Source organism: Elephas maximus, chromosome 4 (genome assembly GCF_024166365.1).
Source record: "Elephas maximus indicus isolate mEleMax1 chromosome 4, mEleMax1 primary haplotype, whole genome shotgun sequence".
In the NCBI taxonomy this organism is placed as follows: Eukaryota; Metazoa; Chordata; class Mammalia; order Proboscidea; family Elephantidae; genus Elephas; species Elephas maximus.
The window spans coordinates 130691073-130708646 of record NC_064822.1 but is presented as its reverse complement, the minus strand read 5'-3'; the positions used below and the strand labels follow the sequence as shown (position 1 = coordinate 130708646).

General features: G+C 36.1%; 1 protein-coding gene across 2 annotated transcripts in view; it reads right to left on the bottom strand.

Annotated features, from left to right (window-relative positions):
- Positions 1-17574, bottom strand: part of FRS2 (fibroblast growth factor receptor substrate 2) — a 116341-nt gene that overhangs the window by 50026 nt on the left and 48741 nt on the right. For both annotated transcript variants that reach the window (XM_049883867.1, XM_049883869.1), the window contains exons 2-3: positions 3986-4081; positions 2870-2912 (exon numbers count right to left, since the gene is read on the bottom strand). The gene's annotated coding sequence lies outside the window, so the exon portion shown is untranslated. The remainder of the gene's footprint in view (positions 1-2869; positions 2913-3985; positions 4082-17574) is intronic.

The window sequence follows — 17574 nt, the reverse complement described above, 5'->3', positions numbered from 1 at the left end:
GATTTTAACCACACACAAGCTCCTGCGCTTAGACTTGTAGTTTGTATATGCTGCCCACACAGCACTTCATGAACATGTGATTAGGAGGAATGATGCACAATCACACCACATTCCTTCCCTCAGCTCACACATCAAGAACTTGCCCTCTCAGCTGCATTCTTCTCCAAACAGCCATGGTCACCTTAGCAACGCTATGCTCCTAATATGGACAGCTAGTCCATTTAAAGTCAGCCCTTGTTGGCAATGAAAATGCTTATTCTTCAAATTGGGGGTGCGGAGGGGAGAGGAGAGGTTTTCCTTTCAATACACATTACAGGCGTTGATTTAACTTGATCAGCACTTTTGTTCTATGGCAGCAATTTGTGTCGAATTTCAAACTATTCTGAGTTTTATTTTGTTTTTAAATTTTAAAGCAAGTGGATTGAAAGAATAAAATCAAGACAGCTCATATGGATCTCTGAGGAAGAGTGGAACATAAACAAAAAGGTATCTGAAATAACTGCACTCTTTTATAAACCTATCTACATTTTTGAAAGTTCAACTTTACTTAAATTTAGCTGTAATATCTGAAGACTTAACATACAATAAGAGATTAGAATCAGAAGACTTATGTCTTTTTAATACCATAGCCTATTTCTGAACAAAAAAAACTGCTCAACTTTAAAGAGCTCTAACTCTAGACTATTTAATAGACTATCAGCCAATCTGCATTCCTTTATTCCATCACCTATATGTGAAATCTCTAATAATCTTTCCACAGGTTCAAATGTAAGCTAGGTATTAAATACCAAATGGTCAGTACATCAGAGGACCCTTCAAATCTAAAATGTGCTAGGGTAGCACTGGATTACTCAAAACCAATCCATCTATGTCCATACCACCAGACCCGGCCCTGAACCAAATTAAGCCTCTCAGGAGATACAGGTTTACAATCTAGTTTACCTGATTTTTCACACTACAAACAAATAACTTGAGGGGAGGGGAACTACATTTTCTGAAATGTGTGATATTAAATTGCTCATTCCATATCCACAAAGGGATTCAAAACTTCCATCCATCAAAATAAGACACCAAACTTGCAAGAGAAGTAAACAGTCAGTTCAAAACAAAAAAATGCGTAAGTTTTTGACAGTCCTTCCAAATTAGAAATATTTATCAAATAATTTTCTATACAAGAGAGGTGGACTGAATCCATATTAATTTAACGAATGCTGCTTTAGTAAATCTTAAGGTTAAGTGACTACCTACATTATTCATTGGTTTTCTTTTTCTTTTACACCCACCCCTCACTTATCAACTATCATGTTGTCTGATATTTTGCATTTACAATAATTGTAAAATATCTATTATCTGGCTATTTTACACATTAACAATATACATCTGGTAGTAAACAAATACCCAGGTACAAGGCAAGAGTAACACTGGTTGACGGTTATGTGTCAACTTAGCTGGCCCATGATTCTCAGTGGTTTGGCTGTTTTGTAATGATGTAATTTAGCAGTTATGTATGATGTAGTTTGGAAGTTATGTAATATGATTTGGCAGTTATGTAATGATGTTGTCATCCTCCATTCTGTGATCTGATGTGGTCATCCTCCATTTTCGTTTAATGAAGATTTTCACATAACGACCTAGTCTTTGGAACCTAACCATGTTGACAAATGAGGAGGATGTATATGTGCTTTTAAAACTTCTTAGGCTATGAGTTAAAAATATAGTTAGAAACATTTTTTTTCATGTTAAGACTATCCTAGTAATTACATCTTTCATACACAGCAAAATATTAGCTGATAGGGTGGCAATATAGATTAATAAAAGAACCAAGAGCAAATTCAGTACTACATACTGGTTTCCTCATTTGTAAAATGGGAATACTATTTATCCGATTTCTGCCATCTGTTAATATAATTAAGTGAAAATAATGAATGTAATATGCAATATAAAATACTCAAAAATTAAAGAAACTAGGGAGGGTTTCAGGACCTCCTTCCTAACCCCTGGAAACACGGAAAGGAAAAATACTGGTGATTTCATTTTCCCTTTTCCTCTTGAGCTAGTGGATCTTTTTATTTTGACACTTCTTTTTCAGTGACCAGTATAAAAACTGACCTGCTTAACCAAATCTACAGCAGTTTCAAAAACAAGTGGAAAAGATTTGAGAGTACATATTCCTCTCAAGACATAGGATACTGAAAAAAAGGAGTATAAATGAGGAAACAGAATTACTGATCTGAATGATTTGCTTTATAAGCATTTCCAGTTCACAGATTCAATTAATCAGCAGTGATCACTACTACCTGTACCAAAAAGTTCCTGAGAAAATTTAACTGAAGTAGCTTCTCAAGGCTGCCAAGCACTGATTTTAAGTCCCTGGCATAAGGTAAACACATCAATACGGGGATTTAAAAATCTACTCATTGAACAATTCATCCTTCTTAAGTCTAAACAGCATAATAATAGATGAATGATAATTTAAAATCCATTTTAAGGCGGCAATTCGTATTTTTTTAAATAGATGTTACTCAATCTTGTATTAGCTACTTGATACAAAGCACTCTATTTTTTTAACTACATATAGGAGTTAAACAATTTCCATAGGTGGATGCCAAGCTAAAAAATAATCTCTTTTAATTTAAAGCTAATATGAGAGCTTTTATGAACTCTACACCCCAAAGTCATCTAGGTAACGTCCACTAGGTGAAAAGTGAATAAACCCTAGTGGAAGAAAATAAATTTTTTGGAAAATAATGTTGTAATAATCAAGGAAAGATTTAAGATGAATAAATGTAGGGAAAAGGATAAAATATATAAAGAAAACTTAAGCCTGTATGCACTGTACTTTCTATATTACTATATCAGCAATTCTTACCTTGTGGAATTCTCTTCTGAGAAAAACAGATGCAATTTTGTTCCTAAAAAATTTTCAGGTAGAAAAGTTTAAACATTAGTTTAAAAACATCTAGTCTCTTGAAAATGAAGTTATACATTACATTTTCATCTAAACTCTGCATTTTTCAAGGTGGAAAAGAACTATCACACAGATTTAGCTAATAAATATTTTAAGAAACAAAATGTCAACATAGTATATAAAGAATATTACATTTGATATTACTAAAGCTTAAGAGACAGTAAATCTCTAATAACAAAAGTACTTTATTACTTTGATAAAATACTTATTATTAAAAAATTAAACACCAAATCATTTTTGCTAGGTACAAAATATTTGGCATATATTCATATTCTAAAACATCAGAACTTTATTGGGTTTTACTTTCTCTAAGAGTTGATACTATGATTTTTTGAGATATAATTCAAATACTATATTCACTTTTTTAAAGTATAAAATTCAGTGGTTTTACTACAGTCACAGAGTTGTCCAACCATCACCACTATCTAATTCCAGCCATTTTCATCACCTCAAAAAGAAATCCCATACTGAAAGGTACATTTTAATCTCAGGGAGAAATATCTGAAACAAGTTTAATTTTAAAAGATATGTGAGAAGAACACTCTTTACAACACCAAGATCAAAATTATTGTTTTTAATTGTATGGAGAAAAGACTAAAAGGAAGGAAAAACAAATATGCAAAAATTCTAAGAGTAGCTGTGTTTGGATAAAAAAAAAAACAACACGACCAGAGCTGATTTCAACTCAGCGACCCTACAGAACAGAGTAGGGTTTCCAATGCTGTAATCTTTACAGAAGCAAGACTGCCACATCTTTCTCCCACGTATCTGGAGAGTGGTATTATAATGACTTTTTCATATATTTCCTCTAAAATTGTGATTCTATAATTATGTTTATGATTCTCAAAAAGGTACGCCACAGGCATGCATTTTCTAAAGTTATAAGCTAGAATTTGTACTATCAGCCAAAGTAAAAGTAAAAACACAAGTTGACACTTCTTAAACACTCATTCTTTTTTATTAATTTTCATGGTAGATAACTATAAAGTAAAACAAATAAGATTTGGCCACACTTACTAATCTGGTTGAAAAGCCACAGCTGCATTTTACTTTATGACAAATTGTCTGTTTCATCACTTTTGCATCTGAGCGTCTACTTCTTTACGGTCATTTCTGAAATAAAGATGCAGTTATTAAGAATGTTACTCTTGAATATATTACAATAAAAAAACAAAATCTTTCAGGACAACTCTCTAAATTTTAGTAACCAAAGAAACAACTACTAAAACAGGTCTTGAGTAATCTTCTTGAAAAAAAAAACACAAAACACAGCATTAATGGAACTGAGAGTGGGTTGGTAGGGTTAGAATATAGGCTATTGGTCCACAGGAACAGAATCATGCAGTAAGTTCCATGTACTGCTTACCCAGCCTCTTCAATGCTCAATGCCTTTGACCCAGTACCAAAACCAAAACCAAACCCACTGCCATCAAGTCGATTCTGACTCACAGCGACCCTATAGGACAGAGTAGAATTGCCCCACTGAGTTTCCAAAAAGTGCCTGGAGGATTCAAACTGCCGACCTTTTGGTTAGCAGCCGTAGCACTTAACCACTATGCCACCAAGGTTTCCTTTGACCCAGCAGGACTATGCAATTCCTAAGAGTACTATTTACAGATCGAAGAGGAAAAAATAAGTATGGTGGAAAAAGAAAATGGAAGAGCCCTAAACACAATAAATTAATTCAACACAATAAACTAATTTTCTAATTATCACAGTGATCAATGATAGCTAACAACTAATGAGACAGGAATAGAAAACAATAGAAATAGCAATGCTTAAGAAAAAACATACAAATGGGCTAACTGGTTCTTATATTCATGACAACAAACTTCATACAGGCCTTCAACATTCATACTTCCTGGCAATCCTACCTCATTTCTCTGGCTTGTGACAATTATCTTTCATACCTCCTTCTTCCTAAAACCTCCACTACCTGCAGTCTTCCTAATTCTAAATTGATATTCTTGCTTTGTATTTCACGAAAAAATGGAAGCCATTAGACAAACAGGAACACCTGTCATCTTCCCACAACTATATGAACATAGGTACTACGGAATAATTTTTCCATGCCTCTTTTCTGCCTGTTTTGAATGACTTCTGTCATAGGCATCATGTGCCAAACCCTAAAAGAGGGTCACTTTCTCAACATAGCCATTTGTGCAATTCTTTCTGTTCTACAACCTGCCCACGATCACAAGGTGAATTTTCTCTCAGGATCCACTCAGCCGAAAGGGTGCCATTTTAAACTGTGATCCTTACTTTGAAACAGATGCTAGAAATTTTTATTTGAGGAATACATCTATAAAATATTGTTAAATGACAATGAAAAAGATGGGTTTATGTACAAGGGTGTGTACAATACAGGCAGAGCATCAACTTGGCCAACTACTTCATCCACCCTGAGCCCAAAGTATCAAAGACCTACTTGCTATTCTTCCCTCTTGAAAAAACAGACTCTCTCCTTGCTCACCTCAACAAGGCAGCCAGACTAGTCCTTTCCAAAGGAAAGTCAGATCATGTCATTCCCCTGTTTTAACCCTCCAATGGAGTCCCATCTCACTCAATCTAAAAACCAAAGTCCCTACTAAGGGCTCTGACCTCATTCTCTACCACTCTCCCCCACGTTCACTCTGTTCAGTGACCTCTTTCTTTCCCTTAAACACATCAAGCATATGTTCATTTCAGGGCCTCAAGACTTGTTCTACTCTCTGCCTGGTCTCTCTTGGCCTTATTCCTCTGCCACTTCCTTTAGACCTTGGCTTTTTTAAGTCATCTCATCAAGATCTGTCCTGGTACCCTAGGCAAGTCCAAAATCTCTCTTGGTTTTCCTTATTCAGCAGAGAATATGTAAGGATAAATCATAAATTTTGGAGGAGATAAGTATTTGAAATACAAATGTCATCAATTTTCAGATCTTTGCGTCTAAACATCTATGAGCTATATTGTCTCTTTAAAAAGATTCTTATGGTCACAACTTGAAAAAAATTAATGACAATGTAACTACCACAAGGTGTTTGGTGGTTGTTTTAAAATTATCTGTACCATAACTTTAGAAAGGAGTGGTGAAAGACTAGAATTAAATGAGTCCCATTAAGAAACAACAACAACTAGCAAAATAAATGGCACTCCCTTTCTCCCACTCCTTTAGGGATTTCTGTTTGGAATTATGTTAAGCAGTTCCAAGTAATTTCAATAAAAGTTTACCTACTTCAAACTTATCTGTTATCTTTAGTACCATGACCACCAGAAAGAATCAATGAACTCACTAACTCCAGCATGACCACACTAGCTGTGGCTTGGTAGGGATGTTTGAACTTAATTATTTTTCTTTAAATAAACAAACTCCCCCTGGGCTAAGGCCTACTCTGCCTTTTGAACATCCCATGGCTGGCAAGCTTCAGTGTCTTTTAGCCAGGGAACAGAGAAAACAGCAAGTATGACTCAGTGATCACATTTAATAGTCCTTGAAGACCAAAACAAAGATACCAGTTCTGGCAAGAGTTCTCCAGAATTGCCCCAAAACTGACTTATCCACATACTTTTCATCTGAACAATCTATTTTCACTTAGTTTTAAGGTTTACAAAGCACTCGTTACGCGCCTATCAGACTTAAGGTATAAAGATAAACCAAGAATACAATGAAGATAATCAGCTGGGGTTCTAGGAGTTGAACGATGAAATTTAGTGTTAAAATTTGCTTTGTTTGGCGAGCAGGGGGCAGAGAGAACCCTTGAACATTTTTATGCTCGAAATGCCCCCATTCATCTAGGAATCTGATTGTAGCAAATTCAACCACTTGAAAAATTAGTGATATTAAAGTTACCTTTATTGAGCAACCTTTATTGAGTTACATGCTTTAGCTCGCCTATTTACCAGAATTCCCCTATGTGAAAGGTATTAACAAAGCACAGAGTGGTTAAAATAACTTGTCCAAACCAGAAAGGGGCAGATCTAGGATTCAAAACCTCAGTCTATCTTTTTTATTATTATTACCTGCAGTAACCAGGTACAAAATTATTAGCCACAGATTCCACATCTGCACCATAGGAGCTATGATGCAAATCAAGGTTGCTCATTTTAACAGATTTGTTCCATTGTTCCAAAGCTGCTTTAGCCAAGAGGACAAAAAGCGAGGTCAGCGCTATACACTAAGAAGAAACTTATGACATTAAGGAATTAATTAGAAGAATATGCTACATTTAGGTCTAAGAGAGTTGATCAAGGGCAAGCTAGGCATTACAGATCAATAATTGATATTCATTCATTATGATTAATCTGAATCACCTCTAAATGACTGATAATTATTCTATATACCCTGAGAAGTCAAGGAAGAAATGCTAGGATTTAATTGAGTGAGGTACACACGTGTTCATCCAGTTTCTGTACTCTTCTGAATGTCTGAAATATTTCTATCTCTCCACATTGATACAAGCCCCAAAAACCAAACCCAGTATTGTCAATTCTAACTCATAGCGACCCTGTGGGACAGAGTAGAACTGCCCCATCGAGTTTCCAAGGAGCGCCTGATAGATCTGAACTGCTGACCCTTTGGTTAGTAGCCACTACACCACCAGGGTTTCCACACATACAAATTAAAGTATTCCATTTATTTCTTTTTAATTTACGATAAAACTATTACAGTCATGACACATAATTTTCTTTTTCGAAAAATCCTCTCATGTTAAACTAGTTCCTGACATTATCAGATACCCCTAATTGGCCTTAACTCATAACCTATGGAATCTGATTTTTCAGGTGTCAGTAATCAGAAAATACCATGTGGGAATATTTTCTTTCTGAACTGCAAACTTAGTTGGATACTATTAAATGCAACCACTGCCTATTACACAGTAAAGTAACATACCTATTCTAAAATAAAAATCAAAGGTGATTCCTTAACTATACCAGGACACGTTACCCAGGAAATCTGACCTTGCTACGTTAATGTACTCAATTATTTGGAGAAAGTGAAATTCCTTGGAACAAATTATCCCCGTAACTAAACAGCATGCCATTTAAACATCAATTTACAACTTACTGATTTCCACAGAGCAGGATCGATTTAAAATTTCCAAACGGACTAAATACATATGCTATTCTTCTAAATACCTAATTGTATCCTGATAATTTTCAGCATAAATTAACATTTAAAAAAAATCTCCTTCACTATCCTCAATTCACTGCACTGATGGTTAAACGATGATGGGAAGGAAATGGGAGAGAACAGAGGACACACTCTCTCCCAGGACATTAATTATAAATACAATCTCATTTAAAACACACACACATTTATTTACTTAGGATTTTAGTGTTTCTCATAAGTAAAATACTTCTACCATTAGAATCAAATGAAGATAATGGGCTGGTCTATATGTTATTTTTTCCCCCAGCTAGTAATATATCTTGAGTTTGTCTGCATATGTGTGTTAATATACGTATAAAAAATTGCCATTCCAACCATTTTTACAGGTACAATTCAGTGACATTAATTACACTCACCATGTTGTGCTACCATAATTGCTATCCATTTACAAATTTCTTCATCACTCTTAGAAGAAACTCAATACCCCTTAAGCAATAATTCCCCGTTTCCTCATCCCACCCATCTCTGAGTACCACTAATAAATTTTGGTCTCTATGCATTTGCCTATTCATTTCATGTAAGTGAGTTCATACAATATTTGTCCTTTTGTGTCTGACTTCTTTCACACAGCATGTTTTCAAGGTTCATCCATGTTGTAGCATGTATCAAGGCTTCATTTCTCTTTACGACTGAATAATATTGCATTGTATGTATGTGCCACATTTTGTTTATCCATTCATCTGTTGATGGATACTTTGGTGGTTTCCACCTTTTGGCTATTATGAACACTGCTTAAATGAAGACTGGTGTTCAAGTATCTGAGTTCCTGTTTTCAATTCTTTTGGAGAGTAACTTGGTATTAAAGTAGGTTTGCCTTTGATACTACCCCATGGAGTTGAGTTAATGGTATTGCAACCAAGAACAGATATTTTTTTCCTGGGTTTCTCCTTTACTTGCTAGGAACAAAAGCCTATCTTCATTCTTCAGTAGTCTGGTAGGCTCTGAACACTTTTCAGCAATACATAGAATATAGAGACAATTTTTCCCACAACCAAATTCTAAAGTAATTTCTAATGGTGGGCATTGTACAAGGGACAATGAAAGAATGACCAATGTCTTCAACCAGATTCCAGCAAACTGAGAAGTAAATCCATACCCCATAGCACTCAATGACTCAACAGCAGCAGGTTTGGTTTGGCTCTCTCCCAAACTACTACTATAAAATATTGTTCCTCCTAAAATCCACAAAACTTTTAGTTGTATCTATTAGATAATTCAGAGGAATTCAGTGTACCCCCCTAATAACTTATGGTTCCCTCATAATAAACAACTTGCTTAATTTACTACTTTTAAGTAGCATGTAGAAGAAAAATGACAGGAAGGAAGGTGAAAAATACAAACCTCAAAAATTGGCCACATTGAAAATAACAGAACAGATTTTGAGAGTGGGGGGAAAAATACCTATGAAATCACTTTGTATTTTACAGATGAAGAAACTGAAGCAGCTTATGAGCAATGAACGAACTGAATTTCACATTATAAATGGTATTTCCTCCAGAATTATCCACTGCAAGCAAATCTATAGTAGATCCTTTAGTTTAATACATATATAACACATACAATTAGAACGGACTGCAAGGCTGAAGAGTTAAAGTGAATGCATGAATTCTGAGTACAGTGTATAAGTTAAGGGAATTAGGAATGGCTTCTATGCCCTTCAGGAATGACAGAATTCAAGTAAGTAACCTGCTTCCTTGCTTGGTGCAGCTCTTTAGGGCTGTCTGGGCTGGATTGATTACTGCTCTGGCCCTGTGGTCCATTTCTTATATAGATGGCATTTCTACATATATGTGATGGCATTTCTTATATGGATGATTAGTTAAATTTACCATTAAGTAAGAAACTGTGTATAACCCAACAATCTAGTACTTTCAATTTGATAGTTTAAAAAAGGACTACTTCCCATCTGAGGACTGCTGGTTCACTAAAACAGTTTGTAAAAGAGGGATAAAAATCTCACAGTAAAGCAGTGCAACAGTAAGTATGTAACACCAATTGCATTTATACAAAATTCCATTTTATACAGCTTGCACTAGACTACAAACAAAAAACTCACAGAGAAATAACCATTCTCAAATTAAAATTTATATCCTAGGAAAGATTAGATGGGACTAAGGACAAAAAGCACAGTATACTCAATATAAAAAATTTAATACTTAAACAGGACAAAATCACTTTTAATTTCACAGACATTTACCTTCCATGAAGCACTTTTCTAGCACCCAGCCCACATTTAGACTGCTAACAAGACTGTGTGTGTGGAAGGGGACTTTCACAAAATTATAGCTGCCCATTTAGTCCCCAAGGCAGAAGTGAATAAAATAACATTGCAAGTGCTGTTTTGGTAGCACAAAAATCTGCAGGATAGACAGACTTGTACAAAAGGAATAATTAACAAGAGCTGTGGTTTATGAAGAAATACTCTAGCTTGGTTGACATCATAGTAATTACGGGAGTTTGTCTTTATTTTTTTCCCCAAACCAAGTTTGATACTTCCCAAGTTAAATAACAGCTCTTGTTTCTCACACCGAGATATCACACATTTTTTTTTTTTTTAGCTTTAAAACAGAAATTTTTTTTTTTTTTTTTTTTTTTAAGAAATACACACCAAAAAACCAAACCAAACCCATTGCCATCGAGTTGATTCCGACTCATAGCAACCCTATAGGACAGAGTAGAACTGCCCCATTGGGTTTCCAAGGATTGGCTGGTGGATTCAAACTGCTGTCCTTTTGGTTAGCAGACGTAGCACTTCATCACTACACCACCAGGGTTTCCCAGAAATACATAAGTCAACTCAAAATGCAAAGTGGTAGAAAGGAGCTGAAGACCCACTGTTTACTTTAGGCAAAGCACTGCTTCAAGCCTAAAAAAAGGCCTGAATGACTTTCCAAAAGCAAAAGCGGAAAAGGTTCATTGTAATATATTTCAATCTACTATAACAACTGACAAAGGATATAAAGAATGCTGTTTGTAGGCTAACATATTTGTGAGTATCCCTTTCCTTCCAGAGTCTGTGTCTCCTCTTCCTCTAGCTGTGCGTGTGTTGTGTTTCTCCTTCCCTCCCTCCCTCAAGTCTTGCTCTATCCCCTCCTCTTGTCATGCCAGCCTGTCTGTCTTACACTCAATAACTCACTTCCAAGCACTGACACTCAGGAAAAAAAGCATTTCATCAGGTTGTAGTCTGTTGCAAAATGAATACAAAAACAGTCACAAAATGAAAAAAAAAAAAGAATAAAAACTGATTCAAGCATCAGGTAAGGGTAGATAAAAATGAAAGCAAATTAAAACCATAAAACTTTCAACTTTCTTGAACATGCCCAAATCCACATAACTCATCATACACAAGATCTTAATAAACACTGAGGGTTCAATCCAACAGATTCATTTACAGAGTTTAAAGCTAAACCGACTGCTGTCAAGTTGATTTCGACTCATTAAAAATCCACCCAGTGCCCTCGAGTCGATTCTGACTCATAGCGACTCATAGCGACCCTAAAGGACAGGGTAGAACTGCCTCATAGGGTTTCCTAGGCTGCAATCTTTATAGAAACAGACTGCCACATCTTTCTCCCGTGGAGTGGCCAGTGGGTTCGAACCGCCACGTTTTGGTTAGCAGCTTAGCAATTTAACCACCGCACCACCAGGACTCCTTTTCTGAGCTAAATACACGAGAAAAAAAAAGGATTAAGAGTCAGTATAGTACACTGGTTATGAGCACAGGCCTCGGAGTAATACCTCTGAGTTTGTCGCAGATCTGCTACAACTAACTGTGTGATCTTGGACAGGTTACTTTCTCTCAGCCTATTTCTTCACCTCTAAAACAAAGCTAATAAAGTTGTTGTGAGGATTAAGTGCAATACTTGTGAAACATCAGAATGAGCTGGCACAACGGATTAAACATAATCAGGATAGCAACTTGAATCCAAAATATCAGGTGAAGCGAATGTCATTCTTTTTTTCTGCCTAGCATCTGAACATTCCCTTCTTAAGCCTGAGCGCTTTCCCTACCTCACAATTTCAGAAAATTAAACACTTTGCCACATCTCTTAGACATCTAGGACATGGGCTCTGCCAATCAGTCGTGCCCAGCCCATACTAGCAATGGGCAACTAGTGAGGGAGACGCAGAGACCGGAAGAAACTCTCTCATACAACAACTGCAGCAAGATCAAGTCCAGGGAAGAAGGAGCAGCATTTAGACTCATTCAGAGTTGGCACTGTCCCTGGAGTAGGCTGTGGTGTCTACGTGTCTCTAGATGGTACTGGCATCCTCATTGGACTCGTGTGCAGTGTGATTCTGGGCACGGTTTCTGGCTGCTTAGCCCTAAATCTGGGTTTCTAATCCTTATGCAATTTGATGAGTCACTGAACTCTACCCAATATCCTTCTAAAATACATGCCATGCTTGAATTAGTTTCTACCAACAAATCATCAGGTAAGGATAACATTCATTCTCACCAGCCCCACATCCCCACAGGAAGCGCTATTGTTAATCTCCCCAAAAAAACTCCAAAGTATTACCACTTTCAACCCACGGATTTATCCTGGTAAGTCTTGAAAACCCAATTTTTATACAATATGGATAATCATTTTCCTATTTTTAAAAAAGGTGAGAAATGTCTAATCAATTTTAGGATTATGTCAAAGTGAACTGATGACACAGGAAAATATATATAAAAAGCAACTATCACTGAGGTAACAATAATTACTCCAATATGCCAGAAAATACCCTCTATGTAAATCCAATAGTTTTTCTCCCCAAGAGGAGTCTTTTTCCTTGAGGAAAACAAAGTAAGGAAGTAGTCCCCACTCTCCTTCCTCACTTAAGAGCCATCTTAGGCCCATTTTGTTTGTTTATTGTATTTAGATGGTTTACAGAATAAACTAGCTTCTCATTAAACAATTAGTACACATATTGTTTTGTGACATTGGTTGTCAACCCCACAGCATGTCTCCCTTCTTGACCTTGGGTTCCCTATTACCAGCTTTCTTGTCCCGTCCTGCCTTCTCGTCTTTGCCCCTGGGCTGGTGTGCCCATTTAGTCTCATTTTGTTTTATGGGCCTGTCTAATCTTTGACTGAAGGGTGAGCCTCAGGAATGACTTCATTAGTAAGCTAAAAGGGTGTCCGGGGGCCATACTCTCAGGGTTTCTCCAGTCTCTGTCAGACCAGTAAGTCTGGTCTTTTTTTTTGTTTGTGTGTGAGTTAGAATTTTGTTCTACATTTTTCTCTACCTGTGTCTGGAACCCTCTGCTGCATCTTGGCTGTAATCTTTACAGAAGCAGATCACCAGGTTTTTCTCCCTGTCAGGGCAGTTGGTGATGGCAGCCGGGTACCATCTAGATATGCTGGACTCAGTCTGGTGGAGGCTGCAGTACTTGTGGTCCATAAGTCATTTGAATTCTTTCCATCCTGTCTTTGGTTTTTTTCATTTTCCCTTGAAAACGGGGTGAAACCAGTGGAGTATCTTAGATGGCTGCTCGCGAGTTTTTAAGACCCCCAGACACTACTCACCAAAGAATGTAGAACATTTTCTTTATAAACTATGTTATGCCAATTGAGCTAGATGTTCCCCAAGACCATGGTCCCCACAGCCCTCAACCCAGTAACTCAGTCCCTCGGGGAGTTTGGATGTGTCTACAGAGCTTCCATGACCTTGCCTTGGACGCGTTGTGCTGGCTTCCCCAGTATTGTGTACTGCCTCGTTAAGGTCTTTTTTTTTTTTTAAGTGCTATCAAAAGATCATAAATATCCCTCTTCTGTTTTAACAAACAACTCAGTAAAGTATCTACATAGCAAAACAATTCTCTGTTAAAACAGAGCACAGCAAAATCAGTGCCTGGTTGTCACAAGCTGATTTTTCAGTGTGTAAAAGACACTCCTCTTTCTCTCCCAGAATTCTCTGAAGCAGGGCTATTTTATAGTTCTGTAATGCTTTTTCCAGTGTCTACAATGTTAAAGCTCAAATCTGTTAATTTTATTACTTGTCAATATAAATTTGATACAAGGTTTGTGGAATGGGTGAAACTAGCGGCCTGAAAGTTTTTTTTAAATCACAGAAGCCAGTTAGCATATGGAGTTGAAACTATGTTTTAATGACTAAAGGACAATCTAAAGAAAATCAAGAATAGTTTTTTGTTTTTTTTTTTAAAGGGATAGCCTTTTCACATTAAAATTTAGATTATAAAATAGAGCCAAGTATTCGGAAACATAAACTGAAATCTAATATAGACAGTAACTAATGTTATCAAAAAGTCAGAATTTTAGGGCTAATGAAGATCATGTATTAGAGCTACTGTTAAAAGACAGAAGTAGTGGAGGCCTTGAGAGCTAAACACTTTACCCAAAGAATCTACCTTCTGATTATTAGCTGAGTGTCATTAAAACATCTTCATCTTATTCCTCAAATGAAGTAAAAATAAAGTTAACTGAACACCATATTGCATTAAATCCTAGATTAAAAAAAAACCTAAATCCAAGGCAAGCAATTTCAAGACACAGGTGTTTATACTCTTTAATATCAATAAAGTTCTGATTTATGATAATTTATAAACACCCTGAACTTATCAATGTACAAAGAGTTATAATGAAAAGTAAAAAAATTTTACAGTGTTCACAAATTCATTTCTATGTAACTCCCAGGATGTATTTTAAAATAAAATAATTTTTGCCTATATACTAAGGGCAATTTCATTCACCATCAATTATAATTTAATGGCTATTATTTATGCATGCTCTCAGAATATAACTTTTACCTAAACATCATGATTTTAAATTTATGCCAACTAACAACTACAAAAAAAATTTTTTTTGTGGTCACAATCCATCTACCTTACAAAAGGACAATACATAATCCTTTAGGAGGAGACCGGCTAATTGTGAAGAACAAAAAGTTCCTTTGCATTTGGTTACCTTATACTAAACACAGCATGAGCCTTCCACTCCAGGGTTTAGTAAAATGGAAAAACTTCACACAAAATCTACCTCTTCTTTAAATCAGACAGGTCCAAGTCAGTCTTACAAACTAGCTATATTTGTATTTTATGAGAGATCTAGAAGAAGCAGGGCTAAAAAGGACCCAAGGTCTAGTTCTGGATTATTACACACTATTATGAGGAGTAATTTATGCTATGAAATAACAACAGTAACAGCCAAAGCATTAAAAAAAAAAAAGGTGCTAATAAACTCCCAGCAAAATAAAGTACAAGAACAAAAAGTACATGATACCTAAAAGAGAACAGGGAGTTTGTGTGTGTAAAGCAACAAAAGAAGGTTTAGATCAAGGATGGCAAACCCAAGGCACATGTACTGCTATTTCCCATCCTTTAAAAGTGGCAGACACAGATAACAGGTGATAACTCTGTGGAGCCTGGTAAAAGCCTCAGAATCCTCTAGATGACTGTTACAAAGCAATGGGAGTTGTCAGACCAGATAAACATCGCCATCTCTGGTTTGCACTGACTGGTGGAAGGCTGTAGAGGAAAAAAAACCATTAAGGGCAGAATGAGTACAAAGAAAAACACTAACAACGTGAGCAGCAAAACATTTACTGGGCTATTTTTTTTAGGATAATACATTGTTTCATTTCATCCTTAGAAGAAAATTTTGTAACTGCTAATATACCCATTTTAGAGATGGAAACAACTGAGGTTTAGAGAATTTTAAACAACTTGCCAGAGTTATACATACAATAAATTGGGGAACTGTGACCCTAAATCAGATCTGAGCAATTTACCACAACTTTATAATGGACCATGGAATTCAACTACTGACATAACCCTCTATCTATCCTCAGATACCAAAACCAAGCCAAACCCAGTGCCGTCGAGTTGACTCTGACTCATAGCGACCCTATAAGACAGAGTAGAACTGTCCCATAGAGTTTCCAAAGAGCGCCTGGCGGACTCGAACTGCTGACTCTTTCGTTAGCAGCCGTAGCACTTAACCACTATGCCACCAGGGTTTCCTATCCTCAGATATGGGGATATAATCCCTAATTCAGATTTCAAAAATAAACTTAAAAGTATTTAAGTAACATCATGCTTCTAATTTAAAGTGTTGAAAATATAATGAATGTACCAAAATGTGTATCTTTTTATTGCTTTTATAATTAATATTTTGATGAATACCTTGACCATAAATTTCTGTGCACATTTCTATTTCTATTATAAATGGAATTCTGGGTCCAAGAGCATGCATACATTCTGCCAGATCTGATATCAACATTACTGAAACGACGAAGAGATGCTGGTTCCTTAAGGAAAACAACTATGCCTTCTTTTTGCTTGCATCCACAATACTAGGCACATGAGCAAGTGTTCAGTTAAGTGTATGCTGAATAAAGAGAGTTTCCTTTACCTCAGCATACAGTCTCTGAAGGGAGAATTTAGTGCATACAGCAGGCTCAAATTAGAAAGCAAATCATGCCGAATATCAAATCTGTTGGTGGGCTAGATAAAACCCTTCTTAGGGATAGAAGGGTCATGAGTACTGATAGCATACTGACACTTAACATAATTCCATATCGCTTAGATATTTCAGGGTATATTTAAAGAATGCAGTATTTTAGTAGGTATATAACAAACTGAACACATTATTTCTCCCAGTTGAAGTTTTTATCTAAATGTCACAATCTGTTATTGTCCATGGAGATCATTTCAGAATATGTTCATATGCAAAATTCAAAGAGCTAAATATTTTAAATATCTAGATTTGTCATTTTACTTAGATTTTCATTCATAAGTTCTTATGCTAATATTGTAGTAGGCAATGTCCCCAAAAGATGAAAAACAGACTGACTAAAAGAGAATGTGCCAGGCATTGATCTAGCATTTTAGATGTACCAATTTAATCCTCACAACATGTATGGTAGTAGTATTATCATTGGTATTTTATGTTAAAAAAAAACAGAGGTTAGGACACTTGTTTCTTTGAGCTCAGGCATTCTGACTTCAGAGCCGTATCCTAAATTACTACACAGCATTGCCTCCCAATAATAAGCTTGAGCCTTTAACAGTTTCTAGCATAGCATTCATTCATTCAGTGGACACTAGGGATTAAGGTCAAAATGACAGTATGTTTGCCAGGAAAGAAGATGTTCAATCAACCCAGATGAAGGATTTATTTATTAAGTAAATAATTATTTATTACCTACTGTGCGTCAAGACTCCTAGCTCACGTTTATAGGGTTGCTATGAGTCTGAATCAACTCAACGGCAACAGGTTTACGAGTAGGTCAAGAACTCTATCAGAATGTTAGAGTGTTATCCGAACTTTGAGAACACTCAGTCTAAGCAAGAAAGATGTGGAGAGGGATTATATTAAGTGTCAAAACAGACTTATTCACAGGTGTCACGGAACAGAAGGAGTAATGTACTCTGCCTAGGGTAGTCAGAAGGGCAGTAGTGGTTCAGCAGTAGAAATCTTGCCTTCCACGCAGGCAACATGGGTTCAATTCCT